Here is a 20,262-nt window from a genome sequence, read left to right on the forward strand (position 1 = left end):
TCTCCTTTAAATCATCTGACCCTTACTTTAAATCAATTGTGATGATGCTGTCACTTTATCAAGCCATTTTGTCCTGTGTTTTTTGAAGAGAGGTTGCAAGGCAGAGGTACTGAGCTAGGAGAAAGTGAAGACTGCAGATGCTCAAGAGTCAGAGTTATTAAAGCACAGTGCTGGAGCAAGCACAGCACTTCAAGCATCTGAGGAACAAGAGAGTCAATGTTTCGGGTATAATCCTTCTTCAGGACTGAGCTGGCTAGTGCAGATCACTTTAATAAACAGCATAGGAGGCCTTGGTTTTTTTTTTAATGCAGCCCATGGGTGTAGCCAGCTCTCTCAGATCAGGATTTCTGAGGAGCATCAGAAGCTACCGGGGTCTCAACAGAGTTGGAAGCTTCAGTGAATGTCTCCTGGCTGTTTCTCTCTGAATTTTCTCTTGATTTCGTTTTTCTTCCTGACATGGGAGAATCTGTGTCTGAATTTTCCTTTTTGCCCAGGACTGTGTTTAAGAAATGTTACTACATTAGAACAGTTAATTAGTCGCAGTTACTGTATCTATTATTCTGTTAAGTTTTTCTAGATTCCTCTTTCTTCGGTTGTATTTTAACTACAGCGTTTAAATATATTGTGTTTAGCTTAAACTTGAGTAGTTTGGCCAGTCTGGAACAGGCACTTCACATTTGCTTTTAAAAAAAGTTTGGGTCTCGATTACCTTCTTAAAATATTTTGAGGGGTCTGGGCAGCTGTATAACACTGCATCCGCTGGTGAATGATCCCTCCATCAAGTGGAAATGTTTTTTCCTGTCTACCTGATCTATGGCCCTCAATTGTTTTTTAAATCACTTGCTGGGATGTGGACATCACTGACTGGCCAGCATTTTTATTGTCAGTCCCTAGTTGCCCCCTTGAGAAAGTGATGGTGAACTGCCTTCTTGAGCCACTGCAGTCCACATGCTTGTAGGTTGACTCACAATGCCCTTAGCGAGGGAATTCCAGGACTTTGACCCAGTGACAATGTAGGAACAGAGATACATTTCAAAGTCAGGATGGTCAGTGGCTTGGAGGGAAATTTGCAGTTGGCAGTGTTCCCACGTATCCCCTTGTCCTTCCAGATGGAAGTGCCGGTGTGTTTGGAAGATGCTTTCTCAAGTTCTTTGGTGAATTTCTGTAGTGCATCTGGAAGATGCTGCTTCTGGTGAGCATCAGTGGTGAAGAGACTAATACATCTTAATATCCCCTCTCAATTTCCTCTGCACGAAGGAAAACAACTCCAATGTGCTTAATCGCTTTTCTTACCCAGAACTCTTCAGCTCAGGCAAAACTTTGATAAATCCCTTCTGCACTTTATAATGTGGATTCCAGACTGCACACAATACTCTAGCTGGGGCCTCAACAATATTTTATATCATTTCAGCATCATCTCCCTGCTCTTAAACTCAATGCTTTGGCTAATAAAGACAAGTATATCATATGCCTTCTTATCAAATTTAACCACGTGGGAAGGTAGTGGAGGCTCGAAATCCTATAACCTTTAAAAGATATTTAGCTGAGTATTTCAAACATCATAACATTCAAGTATATGGGACAAGTGCAGGAAATTGGGACTAGTGCACTTTTCGTGGCAATTATGTCAGTGCAGACTTGGTGGGCCTTTTCTGCAATGTATGAATCTATGAACCTGCCCTGAACTTCATAGTGCTGGTATATATGTACAACAAGGTCCCTCTGATCCTTGGTGCTTCCCTGGGTTCAACCATTCATCATGTATTCTCTTGCCTTGTTTGTCCTGCGCAAGTGCATCACCTCACGTTTAGAGTCATAGTGCCCTGGAGCACAGAGACTGACCTTGAGCCCAAACAGTTCCAAAAAAATCTTTCTATGCAAACCCGTTCCCTGCACTTGTCCCATGTCCTTCTAATCCATTCCTATCCATATATTTGTCCAAATTCCTTTGAAATGTTAACGTACCTGACTCAACCACATCCGCTGGCAGCTCATTCTATACGCGTAGCACGCTCCGTGTAAAAATGCTGCCCCTCAGGTTCCCTTTTATTCCAACCTCAAACTGATGCCCTCTAGTCTGCGATTTCCCAACCCTGGGGAAAACACGGAGTGTATTCACCCTATCCATGCCTCTCCTGATCTTATACACCTCTTAAGTTCTGCCCTCAGTCTCCTACACTCTAAAGAAAAAAGTCCTAGCTTGTCCAAGTTCTCCCTACAACTCAAGGCCATTGAGTCTGGGCAACATTCGTGTAAATTTCCTCTGCACTCTTTTTTTGAATAACATCTTTTCTATAACAGGGTGACCAAACTGAACAGAATACTCCAAGTGTGACCTCACCAATGTCCTGTATAACTGCAACATAACTTCCCAACTTCTTTACTCAATGAGGCAAAAGTGAGGACTGCAGATGCTGGAGATTAGAGTCGAGAGTTTGGTGCTGGAAAAGCACAGCAGGTAAGGCAGCATCCGAGGAGCAGAAAATCGACGTTTCGGGCAAAAGCCCTTCATTAGGAATGAGGATTCCCATTTCCTGATGAAGGGCTTTTGCCCGAAACGTCGATTTTCCTGCTCCTCGGATGCTGCCTGACCTGCTGTGCTCTTCCAGCACTACACTCTCTACTTCTTTACTCAATGCCCTGACTGATGAAGGCCAGTGTGCCAAAAGCCTTCTTCCTGTCACTCCACCTTCTGAACTATGAACCTGAGCTTCGAGATCCTCTGTTCCAATGCACTCCTTAAGGCCCTACCATTCACCATGAAACTCCAACTTTGATTTGACTTTCCAAAATGCAAGGCCTCACATTTAGCTATATTAAACTCATACAACATGCAGTATAGGTCCTTCAGCGCTCCATGTTGCACAGACCTGCAAAACTAATCTGAAGCCCATCTAACCTACACGATTCCACTTTCATCCATATGTCTCTCCAATGACCACTTAAATGCCCTTAAAGTTGGCGAGTTACAGGCAGGCCATTCCACGCTCCTACTACTCTCTGAGTAAAGAAACTACCTCTGACATCTATCCTCTATCTATCATTCGGACAAAGTGAGGACTGCAGATGCTGGAGATCAGAGCTTTAAATTGAGGAGTGATAGATTTGTACTGAAAAATGTGTTGGTGGAAAAGCGCAGCAGGCCAGGCAGCATCAAAGGAACAGGAGAATCGACGTTTCGGGCATAAGCCCTTCTTCAGGAAATCCTTAAGATGTGCAGGTCAGGTGAATTGGCCAAGCTAAATCGTCCACAGTGTTAGGTGCATTAGTCAGGGGTAAATGTAGGGAAATGAGTCTGGGTAGGTTACTCTTCGGAGAGTTGGTGGGGACTTGTTGGGCCAAAGGACCTGTTTCCACACTGCAAGGAATCTAATCTTCCTATAATGCAGTCACCATTGCTATACACAATTCTCCAAGTGGGGCCACACCAGAGTTTTGTACATCTGCAGCATGACCTCACGGCTGCAAAACTCAATCTCTCCAACAATAAAAGCTATCACACTATGCCTTCTTAACAATCCTATCAACCTGGGTGGCAACTTTCAGGGATCCATGTACATCTGCTCATCTACACTACCAAGAATCTTACTATTAGTCTAGTACTCTATTCACGTTGCTCCTTCCAAAGTGAATCACCATTAAACTCCATTTGCCACCTCTCAGCCCAGTTCTGCAGCTTATCTACGTCCCTCTGAAACCTACAACATCCTTCGGGACTATACACTATCTACCTAACCTTGGTGCCATCCGCAAATGTACTAACCCATCCTTCTACGCCCTTGTCCAGGTCATTTATAAAAATGACAAATAGCAATGGCGCCAAAACAGAGATCGTTGCGGCACACCACTAGTAACTGAATGCCAGGATGAACATTTCCCATCAACCATTACCCTCTGTCTTCTTTCAGTGAGCTAATTTCTCATCCAAACCGCTAAATCACACTCAATCTTGTACCTCCGTATTTTGTGCAATAGCCTACCATGGGGAACCTTATCAAACACCTTACTGAAATCCATATACACCACATCAACCGCTTTACCCTCATCCACCTGTTTGGTTACCTTCTCAAAGAACTCAATAAGGTTTGTGAGGCACGACCCACCCTTCATAAAACCATGTTGACTATTCCTAATCAGCTTATTCCTTTCTAGATGATTATAAATCTCTCTTATAACCCTTTCCAACACTTTACCCACAACCGAAGTAAGGCTCACTGGTTGCCTCTTCTCCACTTCTTGAACAAGGGAACAACATTTGTTATTCTCCAGTTTTCCGGCACTTTTCTTGCAGACAATGATGACATAGAGATCAAAGCCAAAGGCTCTGCAATCTCCTCCCTGGCTTCCCGAGAATCCTCAAGTAAATCTCATCCAGCTCAGGGATTTCTCTATTTTCACTTTCCAGAATTGCTAATACCTCCTCCTTGTGAATGCCAATCCTATCCAGTCCAGCAACTGCAAACTCCATTTGCAATTTCTTGCCCCACGTCTCCAGCTGATCAAGCTACTGCTGCAATTTCTAATAACCTTCCTCACGGTCCACGATTTTAGTGTCATCTGCAAACTTACTAATCATGCTTTGAACACTCTCATCCAAATCACTGACGTAGACAACAAACATTAATAGGCCCAGAACAGACTCCTAAGGCACTCCACTAGACACAGGTAACCAGTCTAACAAAGATCCCTCCACCATTACCCTCTGCTACCTAGCATCAAGTCAATTTCATATCCAATTTGCTAGCTCGCCCTGGATTCCATTTGAACTAACCATCTAGAACAGTCTACCATGTAGAACCTTATCAAAGGCCTTACTGAAAGCCATATAGACTACATCTACCGTCCTGCCTCATCAACCTTCCTGGTCACTTCATCAATGAACTCTCACAAATTTTTGAGGCATGATCTCCCACTCACAAAGCCATGCTGACTACTCCTAATCAAATACTGTCTTTCCAAATGGATGTATATTTTATCTCTCAGAATCTTCTCAACCTACTTACCCCCAACAGACGTTAAGCTTACTGGCCTATAATTCCCAGGCTTTTCTTTGCAGCCCTTCTTGAAGAATGGCACAAAACTAGCTACCCTCCAGTCGTCCAGGACCTCACCTGTGGTTAACATTGATGCAAAAATATCAGTAAGGGCCCCCGCAATTTCTTCTCTAACCTCTTGCAGTGTTCTTAGATATAACTGGTCAGGACCAGGAGATTTATCCACCGTCATACATTCTAATACACCCAACACCTTCTCGACTGTGATACGGACTGTCCCCAAGATATCACTGCTAACTTCTCCAAGTTCCAAAATCTTCATGCCGTTCTCCATCATAAACCAGCGGAGAAATATTCATCGAGGACCTCGCCCAACTCCTGCGGTTCAACATATACATGTCCACTTTGGTCCCTGAGGAGTCCTATTCTCTCTCCAATTATTCTTTTACCTTTTAAAAACCTTAAAAAGTACCTCGTTGGATTCACTCTAATATTCTCAGCCAATGCTATCCTGTGCCCTCTTTTCGCCCTCCTGATTTCCTTCTTCAGTAAACTCCTGTATTCCCGATAAACCTCCAGGGATTCCTTTGATCCTAGCTGCCTATACCTGAGCCACACTTCCTTCCTTTTTTCTGGTCAAGGCCTCAATATGCCTTGTCATCCAGGGTTCCCTATTCCTGCCAACCTTCCCCTTCACCCTCACAGAAATATATAGACCTTGAACTCCAGCTATCTCACTTGTGAAGACTTCCCACTTGTCAGAGGTCACTTTGCCTGCAAACAAACTACTCCAATCAACACCTGCAACCTCCTGTCTAATTCCATTGACATTTGTCTTGCCCCAGTTTAGGACCTGAATCTGTGGACAAGTCTTCTCCATCCCCATAACTATTTTAAAATTAATAAACCGATGGTCACTCATCCCAAACTGCTCCCCCAACATTCACCTCCATCCCCTGTCCTGCACCTTTGCCCAAGAGTAGGTCGAGTTTTGCCCCTTCCCGAGTAGGACCCCCTATATAATGCTTGAGGAAACTTTCCTGAATGCACTTAACAAACATAAGCCTATCTAAGCCCTTAATTCTCTGGCAGTCTCAGTTTATGTTAGGAAAATTAAAATCTCTTACTATGGCAACCCTATTTATCCTGCAAGTTTCCCCAGCCTCCCTGCTTATTTGTTCCTCTCATTCCCTTTGACTATTTGGGGGGCTGATAGTACAACCCCAATTATGTCATCATCCCCTTCACATGTCAAAGCTCCACCACAAAGCCTCACTGGATGCTCCTTCAGTTTTTTCATCTCTGATTACTGCTGTAATACTCACCTTAATCAAAGTGCAACATCCCCTCCCCTCCTTCCACCACCCCTGTCCTGTGTAAAGCACCTGTATTCTGGCACAGGTTATAGCCATGTTTCTGTAATGGCTATAATATCCCAATCCCAAATACCTATCCACATCCTGAGTTCATTGGCCTTACCTGTCAGCCTTTTGGCATAGAAATAAATGCAATTTAATCCAACAGGCACTCTTTGCTCCCAGTCTTGTTCTAACCTGACTTGTCTCTTCAACTTACTTTTTCTAATTACTGTATCTTTGGAGCATTGCATCTGCCTCCCTCCTGTTGAGGATCCCAACCAACTGCCAGTTTAAACTCTCCCTTGCAGCACTAGCAAACCAGGTCACCAAGATATTGGACACCCTCCAGTTCAGGTGCAACCCATCCACCTTGAACAGGTTACCCTGCCACAGAAAAGATCCCAATGATCGAAAACTTTGAATCCCTGGCCCCGCACTGATTCTTTAGCCAAGCATTCAACTGTCATATCCCCCTACCCTCACTAGCACATGGCACACTAACAAGGTTCTGGTTTTTAACATTTTCCTAGCTCTCTATAATCACTCTGGAGGACCTCATCCCTATTTCTATTTATGTTATTTGTGCCAACGTGCACAATGACTTCTGGCTGCTCACCATCCCCCTTAACAATGTTGTGCAGCCGCACTGAGACATCCTGGACTCTGGCAACTGGGAAGCAACACACCACACTGGACTCCCATTTGAGGCCACAGAATAGAACACAGAACAATACAGCACAGTATAGGCCCTTTGGCCCACGATGTTGTGCTGAGCATTTATCTTAATCTAAGATCCAACCTAACCTAAACACCTCTCAAATTACTGCCATCCATGTGCTTGTCCAGCAGTCGTTTAAATGTTCCTAATGTCTCTGACTCTACTATCACCACTGGCACTGCATTCCACACACTCACCACTCTCTGCATAAAGAACTAACCTCTGACATCCGCCCTGTATCTTCCCCACTCACCTTAAAATAAGGATCCCTCGTGACAGCCATTTCTGCCCTGGGGAAAGGTCTCTGGCTATCTACTGCACCCATGCCTCTCATTACCTTGTACACTTCTTGTCAAGTCACCTCTCTTCCTCCTTCTCTCCGGCATAAAAAGCCCTAGCTCATTCAACCAATCTTCATAAGACAAGCCCTCCAATCAAGGCAGCATCCTGGTAAATCTCCTTCTCACCCTTTCTAAAGCATCTAAATCCTTCCTGAAGAAGGGCTTATGCCCGAAACGTCGATTCTCCTGTTGCCTGACCTGTTGCGCTTTTCCAGCAACACATGTTTCAGCTCTGATCTCCAGCATCTGCAGTCCTCACTTTCTCCTAGTTGATTTCAACCTACTGCGAATCCTCTTGCAAGGATGCCTTCCTTGAAGAAGCTCTCCTCCTCCCTGTACCTTCCTGAAGAAGGGCTTATGCCCGAAACTTCAATTCTCCTGCTCCTTTGATGCTGTCTGATCTGCTGCGCTTTTCCAGCAACACATTTTTCACGCCTTCTTAACAACCCTATTTACTTGGGTGGCAACTTTGAGGGATCAATGCATTGGACCCCAATATCCCGCTGTTCCTCCACACTGGAAGAATCCTGTCTTTAACCCTGTATTCAGCATTCAAATTCGACCTTCCAAAATGAATCGCTTTGCATTTATCAAAGTTGAACTCCATCTGTCACTTCTCAGCCTATCTCTGCATCCTGTCAATGTCTTGTTGCAGCCTGCAACAGCCCTCGACAACATCTACATCATCACCGACCTTTGTGTAATTGACAAACTTACTAACCCACCCTTTCACTTCTTCATCCAAGTCATTTATAAAAACTACAAAGAGCTGAGGCCCAAGAACAGATCCTTGCCGGACACCACTGGTCACCAACCTCCAGGCAGAATGTTTTCCGACCACTATCACTCGCTGTCTTCTTTTGGCCAGCGAATTCTGTATTCAGACAGCCAAATGTCCCTGTATTCCAAACGTCCTAACGTTCGGAATGAGCCTACTGTGGGGAACCTTATCAAATGCCTTACTGAAATCCATATACACCATGTCCACTGCATGACATTTGTCAACTTGTCTCATCACTTCCTCAAAGACCTCAATAAGGCTTGTGAGGCATGACCTGCCCCTCACAAAGCCATCTGACTACCTTTAATCAAACTATACACAGTTTGGCACAGTTTGGGCAGCATGGTGGCACAGTGGTTAGCACTGCTGCCTCACAGCGCCAGAGACCTGGGTTCAATTCCCACCTCAGGCGACTGACTGTGTGGAGTTTGCACATTCTCCCTGTGTCTGCGTGGGTTTCCTCCGGGTGCTCCGGTTTCCTCCCACAGTCCAAAAATGTGCAGGTTAGGTGAATTGGCCATGCTAAATTACCCGTAGTGTTAGGTGAAGGGGTAAATGTAGGGGAATGGGTCTGGGTGGGTTGTGCTTCGGCGGGTCGGTGTGGACTTGTTGGGCCAAAGGCCTGTTTCCACACTAAGTAATCTAATCTATAGTCATAAATCCTATCACTCAGAATCCTTTCCAGTATCTTGCTTACCACAGACATAAGACTGACTGGCCTGTAATTCCCAGGGATTTCCCTATTCCCTTTCTTGAACAGAGGAACAATATTCGCCTCCCTCCAATCAGCTGATGCAAAGATCATCTCCAGAGGCGCAGCAATCTCATTCCTCACTTCACAGAGTTCCCTTGGATATATCTGGTCCGGCCCTGGACACTTATCTGTCCTGATGCTTCCCAGAATTTCCAGCATATCCACTTTCTTAATAACAAACTGTTCAAGCCTGTTAACCTGGTCCACAATGTTCTCACTATCAACAAGGTCCCTCTCTCTAGTGAATACTGAAGCAACTACCTCATTTTGGGTCTCCGCTATCTCTTCAGACTCCAGACACAAGTTCTCACCACTATCCCTGATCGGCCATATCTTCTCACTGATTACTCTATTATTCCTCACCTAAGTGTAGAGCACCTTAAGGTTTTCCCTAATCCTTCCCGTCAAGGCTTTGTGTCCCCTCTTTGCTCTCCTCAGTCTATTTTTGAGTATGCTCCTATTCATCCTGTAATCCTCTAAAGCTATGCCAGATCCTTGCTTCCTCAACCTGAAGCAAACTCCCCTGCTCTTTCATCCAAGACTCCTTCACCTTACCGTTCCTTGTCTATCTCAGCGGGACAAAGTTATCAAACACTCCTTAACATGTGCTCCTTAAACAGCCTCCACATTTCTGTTGTGAATTTCCCATAGAACAATTGTTCCCAATTTATACTCCACAGCTCCTGTCTAACAGCAGTATAATTTTCCCTCCACCAATTAAGTACCTTCCCATACTGTCTGTTCCTATCCCTCTCCATGGCTATGGAGAAGGTGAGGCCATTGTGGTCACTGTCACTGAAATGCTCTCCTTCTGAGAGACCTGACATCTAGCCTAGCTCATTGCCTAGCACCAAGTTCAATATAGACTCGATCAGAGACCTCCCGGACAGTGGCACCTGGGAGGCAACATACTTTCCGACAGTCCCACTTGCATCCACAAATCTCCTAGGTAAAAACAATGACTGCAGATGCTGGAAACCAGATTCTGGATCAGTGGTGCTGGAAGAGCACAGCAATTCAGGCAGCATCCGAGGACAGGCCTGTCCTCGGATGCTGCCTGAATTGCTTTGCTCTTCCAGCACCACTGATCCAGAATCCACAAATCTCCTGTCTATTCCTCTAAGTATTGAGTCTCCTACCACTAGCACTTGTCTATTCTCCCCCCTTCCCTTCTGTGACACAGAGTCAGAGACCTGGCCACTGTTGCTTTCCCCTGGCTGGTCATCAACCTTCCCCCACCTGCCCAGTGTCAAAAATGGTATACTTATTATTGAGGGGAATGACCACAGGAGATCCCTGCACTATCTACTGGTTCGCTTCCAGTCCCCTGACTGTAACCCATCTATCTTTTTCCCATACCTGAAATTAGACTATCTCCCTGTAACTCCTCTTCTGGGTAATTCAAGATGGAGGACAGGAAAAATTTCTGGCTGTAACAGCTGCTCCTTTTTTGAGATATTTTAGGTGCTGGAGGTGATTTCCTCAAATTCCAGGAGCAGTATTGACTGTTTTATATGCTGTTGCATTGTTTTGGAATTTTGAAAAAACAACAGCTGTTTCAAAATGGAGAAGAACAGACAACGGAAGCACATGGTGAGGTCAGTGCGAGAGAGAGAGAAAGAGGAAAAACTCACACCAGAGTGCACCTGCACAGTTACTGACTTTGCCGTTTGAATTCACGTATCGCTGGACATCGGAGTGCGTCTGGGAAAATTAACTAACAGTGAAATTCACAACTGATCTTGGAGGAACGGTTTGGGCAAAGTTCACAGCACAGAATCATATACGTTAATTGTTGTTTTAAGTGGCCTACAGAAAGTCTGCAGTAGTGAGTAGAGTGGGTTCTTTCTTGATTTTTATTTTAGATATATCTCTTGATTAAACTTAAAATATAAGCAATAACTATTAAACTATTAATTCTGGGGCAGTGTTTCATAGAGGAATAAGACAGTGGTTATTTTCTGCATCTACAGATTGTGAAGGAGCAAAAATGGTCTTTAATAGAGTGATATGTACTTCCTGTCAGATGTGAGAGTTTAAAGAGAGTTTAAGGGTTACTGCAGATTATATCTGCCATAAAGTCTCTAGGTTGCGAATCTTATCAGATCGAATAGAGCAGTTGGAGACACAGTTAGAAGCAATGAGGAATTTGCAACAGCCCTTCTTCAGGAATTCCCGAAACGTCGATTCTTCTGTTCCTTGGATGCTGCCTGACCGGCTGCGCTTTTCCAGCAACACATTTTCAGCTCTGATCTCCAGCATCTGCAGTCCTCACTTTCTCCTCTTTTGTGGATATACCCATTTCAAACAGATATGCTGTTTTGGAAAATGTAAGAGATGATCGATTCACAGGGGAACATAGCATGAACAGGCAAGTTTCTAGTATTGAGACTGGCTCTAATGCAACAAGGGGTACATCGGGTTCCAAGAGATCAATTGTGTTACAGGATTGTTTAGTCCGAGATACAGACAGACGTTTCTGTGGCCAGCAGTGAAAAGGCAGAATGGTGTGTTGCTTCCCTGATACCAGGATCAAGGACATTTCAGAGAGGGTGCAGAATGTTCTCAAGGGGGAGAGGGGCCAGCAAGAGGTCATTGGTTCTAATGTGGACAACGACATAAGAAGGGAAAACGTTGAGATTACAGACAGTTAGGCAGGAATTTAAAAAGGAGGTCCTCGAGAGTAGTACTATCTGAAACACTCCTGGTGCTACGAGCTAGTGAGGGCAGGAATAGAAGGATAGAGCAGATGAATGCATGGCTGAGGAGCTGGTGTATGGGAGAAGGATTCACATTTTTGGATCATTGGAATCTCTTTTGGGGTAGAAGTGACCTGTACAAGGAGGACGGATTGCATCTAAATCGAAAGAGGACTAATATACTAGCAGGGAAATTTGAAAGAGCTGCTCGGGAGGATTTAACCTAGCAAGGCTGGGGGGGTGGGACTTAGGGAGATAGTGAGGAAAGAGATCAATCTGAGACTGGTGCAGTTGAGAACAGAAGAGAGTCAAACAGTCAGGGCAGGCAGGGACAAGGTAGGACTAATAATTTTTTTTAAGATTACTTACAGTGTGGAAACATGCCCTTCGGTCCAACAAGTCCACACCAACCCTCCAAATAGCGACCCACAAAGACCCATTCCCCTACATTTATCCCTTCACCTAACACTATGGGAAATTTAGCATGGCCAATTCACCTAACGTGCACATTTTTTGGACTGTGGGAGGAAACCGGAGAAACCCGAGGAAATCCATGCAGACACGGGGAGAATGTGCAAGCTCCACAGACTGTTGCCTGAGGCGGGAATTGAACCCTGGTCTCTGGCACTATGAGGCAGCAGTGCTAACTACTGCTGTAAGTAATCTAATTATTAGTCTGGCGGCACGGTGGCACAGTGGTTAGCACTGCTGCCTTACAGCGCCAGAGATGCAGGTTCAATTCCCGCCTCAGGCAACCGTCTGTGTGGAGTTTGCACATTCTCCCCGTGTCTGCATGGGTTTCCTCCGGGTGCTCCGGTTTCCCCCCACAGTCCAAAAATGTGCAGGTTAGGTGAATTGATCATGCTAAATTGCCCGTAGTGTTAGGTGAAGGGGAATGGGTCTGGGTGGGTTGATCTTTGGAGGGTTGGTGTGGACTTGTTGGGCCGAAGGGCCCATTTCCACACCGTCAGTCATCTAATCTAATCTAAATTAAACTGCATTTATTTCAATGCAAGGGGCCGAACAGGGAAGGCAGATGAACTCAGGGCATGGTTAGGAACATTGGACTGGGATATCATAGTAATTACAGAAACTTGGCTCAGGGATGGGCAGGAATGGCAGCTTAATGTTCCAGGATACAAGTGCTACAGGAAGGATAGAAAGGTAGGTGAGAGAGGAGGGGGAGTGGCATTTTTGATAAGGGATAACATTACAGCTGTGCTAAGGGAGGATATTCTTGGAAATATATCCAGGGAAGTTATTTGGGTGGAACTGAGAAATAAGAAAGGGATGATCACCTTATTGGGATTGTATTATAGACCCCCCCAATAGTCAGAGGGAAATTGAGAAACAAATTTGTAAGGAGATCACAGCTACCTGTAAGAATAATAGGGTGGGTATGGAAGGGAATTTTAACTTTCCAAACATGGACTGGGGCTGCCAGAGTGTTATGGTTTTAGATGGAGAGGAATTTGTTAAGTGCGTACAAGACAATTTTCTGATTCAGTATGTGGATGTACCTACTAGAAAAGGTGCAAAACTTGACCCACTCTTGGGAAATAAGGCAGGGCAGGTGACCGAGGTGTCACTGGGGGAACACTTTGGGGCCAGCGACCATGATTCTATTCGATTTAAAATAGTGATGGAAAAGGATAGAGCAGATCTAAAAGTTGAAGTTCTAAATCGGAGAAAGGCTAATTTTGACGATATTAGGCAAGAACTTTCAAAAGCTGATTGGGGGCATATGTTTGCAGGTAAAGGGACGGCTGGAAAATGGGAAGCCTTCAGGAATGAGATAACAAGAATCCAGAGAAAGTATATCCCTGTCAGGGTGAAAGGGAAGGATGATAGGTATAGGGAATGCTGGATTACTAAAGAAATTGAGGGTTTGGTTAAGAAAAAGAAGGAAGCATATTTGAGGTATAGACAGGATAGATCGAGTGAATCCTTAGAAGAATATAAAGGCACTAGGAGAATACTTAAGAGGGAAATCAGGAGGGCAAAAAGGGCACATCAGAGCGCTTTGGCAAATAGAGTTAAGGAGAATCCAAAGGGTTTTTTAAAATATATTAAGGACAAAAGGGTAACTAGAGAGAGACTAGGGCCCCTCAAAGATCAGCAAGGCGGCCTATGTGTGGAGCCGCAGGAAATGGGGGAGATACTAAACGAGCATTTTGCATCAGTATTTGCTGTGGAAAAGGATATGGAAGATATAGAATGTAGGGATGAATGATGGTGACACCTTGCAAAATGTTCATATTACAGAGGAGGAAGAGCTGGATGTCTTTGTGGGAAGCTAGAGAAGTAATTGCTGGGCCTCTTGCTGAGATATTTGTATCATCGATAGTCGCAGGTGAGGTACCGGAAGTCTGAAGGTTGGCTAACATGGTGCCACTGTTTAAGAAGTATGGAAAGGACAAGCCAGGGAACTATAGACCAATGAGCCTGACGTCAGTGGTGGGCAAGTTGTTGGAGGGAATCCTGAGGGACAGGATGTACATGTATTTGGAAAGGCAAGGACTGATTAGGGATAGTCAACAAGGCTTTCTGCATGGGAAATCATGTCTCACAAACTTGATTGAGTTTTTTGAAGAAGTAACGAATAGGATTGATGAGGGCAGAGCAGTAGATGTGATCCATATGGACTTCAGTAAAGCGTTCGACAAGGTTCCCCATGGGAGACTGGTTAGCAAGGTTAGATCTCACTGAATAAAGGGAGAACTAGCCATTTGGATACAGAACTGGCTCAAAGATAGAAAACAGAGGTTGGTGGTGGAGGGTTGTTTTTCAGACTGCAGGCCTGTGACCAGTGGAGTGCCGAAAATGTGTTGCTGGAAAAGCGCAGCAAGTCAGGCAGCATCCAAGAAGCAGGAGAATCAACGTTTTGGGCATGAGCCCTTCTTCAGGAAGAAGGGCTCATTCCTGAAGAAGGGCTCATGCCCAAAACGTCGATTCTCCTGCTCCTTGGTTGCTGCCTGACCTGCTGTGCTTTTCCAGCAACACATTTTCAGCTCTGTCTCCAGCATGTGCAGTCCTCACTTTCTACCAGTGGAGTGCCACAAGGATCGGTGCTGGGTCCTCTACTTTTTTGTCATTTTTATAAATGATTTGGATGTGAGCGTAAGAGGTACAGTTAATAAGCTTGCAGATGACACCAAAATTGGAGGTGTAGTGGACAGTGAAGAGGGTTACTTCAGATTACAACAGGATCTTGACCAGATGGGCCAATGGGCTGAGAAGTGGCAGATGGAGTTTAATTCAGATAAGTGTGAGGTGCTGCATTTTGGGAACGCAAATCTTAGCAGGACTTATACACTTAATGGTAAGGTTCGAGGGAGTGTTGCTGAACAAAGAGACCTTGGAGTGCAGGTTCATAGCTCTCTGAAAATGGAGTCACAGGTAGATAGGATAGTGAAGAAGCGTTTGGTATGCTTTCCTTTATTGGTCAGAGTATTGAGTACAGGAGTTGGGAGGTCATGTTGCAGCTGTACAGGATATTGGTTAGGCCACTGTAGGAATATTGCATGCAATTCTGGTCTCCTTCCTATCGGAAAGATGCTGTGAAACTTGAAAGGGTTCAGAAAAGAGTTACAAGGGTGTTGCCAGGATTGGAGGATTTGAGCTATAGGGAGAGGCTGAACAGGCTGGGGCTGTTTTCCTTGGAGCATCAGAGGCTGAGGGGTGACCTTATAGAGGTTTACAAAATCATGAGGGGTATGGATATGGTAAATAGGCAAAGTCTTTTCCCTAGGATGGGGGAGTCCAGAACTAGAGGGCATAGGTTTAGGGTGAGAGGGGAAAGATATAAAAGAGATCTAAGGGGCAACATTTTCACACAGAGGTTGGTACATGTATGGAATAAGCTGCCAGAGGAAGTGGTGGAGGATGGTATAATTGCAACATTTAAGAGGCATTTGGATGGGTATATGAATAGGAAGGGTTTAGAAGAATATGGGCCAGGTGCTGGCAGGTGGGACTAGATTGGGTTGGGATATCTGGTCGGCACGGACAGGTTGGACCAAAGGGTCTGTTTCCGTGCTGTACATCTCTATGACCTTATGACTCTCTATTACCCCCTCCACCTCCCGAATGATCCGAAGTTCATTCAGCTCCAATTCCCTAATGCAGTTTCCGAGGAGCTGGAGTTGGGTGTACTCCCTGCAGATGAAGTCAGTGGGAACACTTACCTCCCATCCATTCTAACATCCATTCTTACTGTTCTAAATTCAACAAGACACTGTTGAAAAAAACTAGTAACCTTACCAAATCATTTTTTTTGGTTAGAGGAGGAGGAAGGTGGGTGGGAAGCACTACCTAAGTGGGAGTTTCAGGTAAAGCAACCATGTAAATATATTACCTCACTATTAAAAATCACACAACACAGGTTATAGTCCAACAGGTTTATTTGGAAGCACTAGCTTTCGGAGCGCCGCTTCTTCTTCAGGGTGATTGTGGAGTAGGACTATAAGACTTTATAGCAAAAGATTAGTGTCATGCAAGTAAAATTATATATTTAACAAACCTTGATTGTTGTTAAGTCTTTCATCTTTTAGAATGAGTTACAGGTTTCGGTTCATTCATATGTAAATCCCAGAAATCCTTTTAAGTCATGTTCTCAAGGTAAGTTAAGGTTTTATCATAAAAAGGTTTGTGTGTGCGCCTTGAGCACTTCAGGTGTCCATCACGTTCCTCCTCATCTGAACAGATCCTGTGTGTGCATAGGGCTTGTGCATAGGGGATGGCTGTTTTAACATGTTTAGGGTGGAAGCTAGAGAAGTGCAGCATCATCAGGTTATCCATAGGTTTGCAGCAGAGTGAGGTGCTGAGGTGCCCATCCTTGATGGAGATGCATGTATCCAAGAATGAGACATATTAAAGAGTAGCCCATGCTAAGTCCGTGATTGGATTAAACTAGTTGATATCACTGTCTATTTGTTTCAGGGACGCCTCGCCACGGGTCCAGAGGAAGAAAATGTTGTCAATACATGTATTGTATAGTATTGGTTGGAGGTTCTGTGCAGCAAAGAAGTCTTGTTCGAACCTGGGCATGAAAATGTTGGCAAAGTGGGGTGCAAGTCTGGTCCCCATGGCTGTTCAGTGTGTCTGGATGAAGAACTGGTTGTCAAAGGTGAATGCGTTGTGGTCGAGGATGAAGCAGATGAGTTGCAGGATGGAGTTTGGAGATTGGCAGTTGTTAGTGTTGAGTACTGAGGCTGTTGCCGAAATGCCGTCATCGTCGGGTATGCTGGTGTAGAGTGCTGAAACGTCCATTGTGATGTGCATAGGGGATGGCTGTTTTAACATGTTTAGGGTGGAAGCTAGAGAAGTGCAGCATCATCAGGTTATCCATGGGTTTGTAGCAGAGTGAGGTGCTGAGGTGCCCATCCTTGATGGAGATGCATGTATCCAAGAATGTTCCCAGTCCACGAGTGCTGAATTTCTGTAAGAAATCCATAGTGTCGCGACAGAAGTTGTAGGTGACAGAAGGATACGATGTTCAACTCATTGATTCCCAGTTCCGATGTGCCACTGCGAGAAACCGTAATGACCTCCTCAGGAGACAGACACCGGTTGCAACCGATAGGGTACCTTTTGTTGTCCAGTACTTCCTGGGAGCCGAAAAACTACGCTTTGTTCTTTGCAGCCTGCAATACATTATCGATGAGGATGAGCACCTCGCCAAGACCTTCCCTATGCCTCCACTTATTGCATTTAAGCAACCGCCAAACCTTAAACACATCATTGTTCGTGGCAAACTGCCCAGCCTTTAGGACAACATCGACCACAACACTGTACAACCCCAAGATGGCAACCACTGCAAGTCTTGTTAGAGTGTCGACACAGATACCACCATTACACGTGGGGACACCACCCACCAAGTAGGTGACAGGTACTCATATTACTCAATATACGTTGCCTATTTCATATACTGCAGACAAATGTTGCCCCAAGGCATGATAGATTGGCAAGACCAAGCAGATGCTATGTGAATAGATGAATGGACACTGCACAACTAGATAGGGGTGCTACCTCCCAGTCGGGGAACACTTCAGCAGTAAGGGACATTCGACCTTGGATCTTCGGGTGACCATCCTCCAATGCAGACTTTGGGACAGGCAACAACATAAAGTGGTCGAGCAGAGGCTAATAGCCAACTTCAGTACCCATGGGGATGGCCTCAACCGGGACCTTGGATTCGTGTCACACTACAGGTGACCCCACTAAACACACACACTCGCTCTCTCTCTCTCTCTCTCACACACACACACACGCAGACCCTCTCACATACACGCCCCCACATGCACCCTCACACAGGCTTATATCCCATCACACACTCACACACTTTACCAAGGTTGCACACACAAACTCTCATGCACACACTCTCTCTCCTGCACGAGCACACGTATAGGTCTATGGGGTAAATTTGTACTTGTATAGTTATATTTACAGATACATTTTATTTTGCTCAAAAAAATGCACAACCGGTAGGCATTCAATGCAGACAGTCAATCCATATAATACTTTGTAAATTCCACTTTGGAAATAGAAACAGTCTGAGTCAAGATTGGGATAAAGACAGACTCTGACCTCATAGCTTTAAGGCATTGTCTGAGATGTCACTTTTTAAAATATAAAACCTTTACTTATCTTGAGAATGTGGCTTTAAAGGAGGAGTTTTGGGATTTACATATTAATGAACTGAAACCTGTAACCCATTCTAAAAGATGAAAGACTTAACAATTGAGGTTTATTAAAAGTATCATTTTACTTTCATGACGCTGTGACTTACGGTCCTACTCCACAAACACCTGAAGGAGAAGCGGTGCTCCGAAAGCTAGTGGTTCCAAATAAATCTGTTGGACAATAACCCAGTGTTGTGTGATTTTTAACTTTGTCCACCCCAGTCCAACACAGCTCCTCCATATCATATTACCTCACTAACTCAGCAGTCTCATGTCCGTAACTGCTCAGCGTGCGCTTTGCCTACTTACGAGATAAGTTATTAAAGGATTAATTTACCTTCCAAGCAGCCTCCTGGCCCTTGCTCTCACCACTTCCGCTGCTGGTGCAAAATGGGGGCCGCTGATCCCACGAGGTAAGTTTTTAAAGGAGGAACATACCTTCCTGACAGCCTGCTAGTTCTCACTCTAACAGCTCCTGTTGCTGCTGCAAAAATCTCCTCTCTGTCCCCCTAACTATCGAGTCTCCTATCACTAAGGTCCTGTTTACCGTTACCCTTTCCCACTGTGCCCCAAAGCCAGCTGTAGTGCTACCAACCTGGCTACTGTTGCTTTTCCCTGAACGGTTACCACCCCCAACGGTATCCAAAACGGTGTACTTGTTTTCAAACGGAATGATAATCCAGGGGATTCCTACACTCTCTGCCTACCCCCTTTGTCTTTCCTGGTGGTCCCCCGCTACTCTCTGCCTGCATCTTATGTGTGACCACCTCAACAAAACTCTTATTGATAAAGTGCCCTGCATTTCAGATGATTCTGAGTACATCCAGCTCCAGCTACCTAACACAGTTTCCCAGGAGCTGCAGCTGGGTACACCCCCACACATGTCATCATCAAGGAAGATGGAGTCTCCCTGAGCTCCTACATACTGTAGAAGGAACATGGATTGAGATCCATTTGCCACTGATCAGCCCACTGACATCCCCCTGTAACCTAACGAACAAAGAACATAGAACATAACAGTGCAGTACAGGCCCTTCGGCCCTCGATGTTACGCCGCCCTGTCATACTAATTTGAAGCCCATCCCACCTACACTATTCCATGTACGTCCATATGCCTGTCCAATAACGACTTAAATGCACTTAAACTTGGCGAATCTACTACCGAGGAGAAAGTGAGTCTGCAGATGCTGGAGATCAAAGTTGAAACTTTATTGCTGAAACAGCACAGCAGGTCAGGCAGCATCCAGGGAACAGGAGATTCGACGTTTCGGGCACAGGCCCTTCTTCAGGAATGAGCAGAGAGTGTTCAGCAGGAGAAGATAAAAGGTAGGGAGGAGGGACTTGGAGGAGGGGAGTTGGAAATGTGATAGGTGGAAAGAGGTCAAGGTGAGGGTGATAGGTCGGAGTAGGATGGAGGCGGAGAGGACAAGAAGAAGACTGCAGGACAGGAAGGCGGTGCCGGGCGGGAGGGACCCGGCGGAGACAAGGTGGGGGGAGGGGGGAAGAAGAAACTGGTGAAGTCCAAGTTCATCCCCTGTGGTTGGAGAGTTCCCAGTCGGAAGATAAGACGCTCCTCCTCCGACCGTCGCGTTGTTGTGGTTTGGCGGTGGATGAGTCCAATGACCTGCATATCCTCGGTGGAGTGGGAGGGGGAGTTGAAATGCTGTGCCACAGGGTGGTTGGGTTGGTTCGTCCGGGTGGCCCAGAGGTGCTCTCTGAATCGCTCCGCAAGTAGGCGGCCTGTCTCCCCAATATAGAGGAGGCCACACCGGCTGCAGCGGATGCAGTAGATGATGTGGGTGGAGGTGCAGGGGAATGTGTGGCGGATATGGAAGTTTCCCTTGGGGCCTTGGAGAGAAGTGAGAGGGGAGGTGTGGGCGCAAGTGTTGCACCTCCTGCGGGTGCAAGGGAAGGTGCCGGGAGTGGAGGGTGGG

General features: G+C 45.4%; 1 protein-coding gene across 1 annotated transcript in view; it reads right to left on the reverse strand.

Annotated features, from left to right (window-relative positions):
* Positions 1 to 20,262, reverse strand: part of nr2c2 (nuclear receptor subfamily 2, group C, member 2) — a 195,336-nt gene that overhangs the window by 97,144 nt on the left and 77,930 nt on the right. The window lies entirely within an intron of this gene.

The sequence above is a fragment of the Chiloscyllium plagiosum genome, chromosome 18 (assembly GCF_004010195.1).
Source record: "Chiloscyllium plagiosum isolate BGI_BamShark_2017 chromosome 18, ASM401019v2, whole genome shotgun sequence".
NCBI lineage: Eukaryota > Metazoa > Chordata > Chondrichthyes > Orectolobiformes > Hemiscylliidae > Chiloscyllium > Chiloscyllium plagiosum.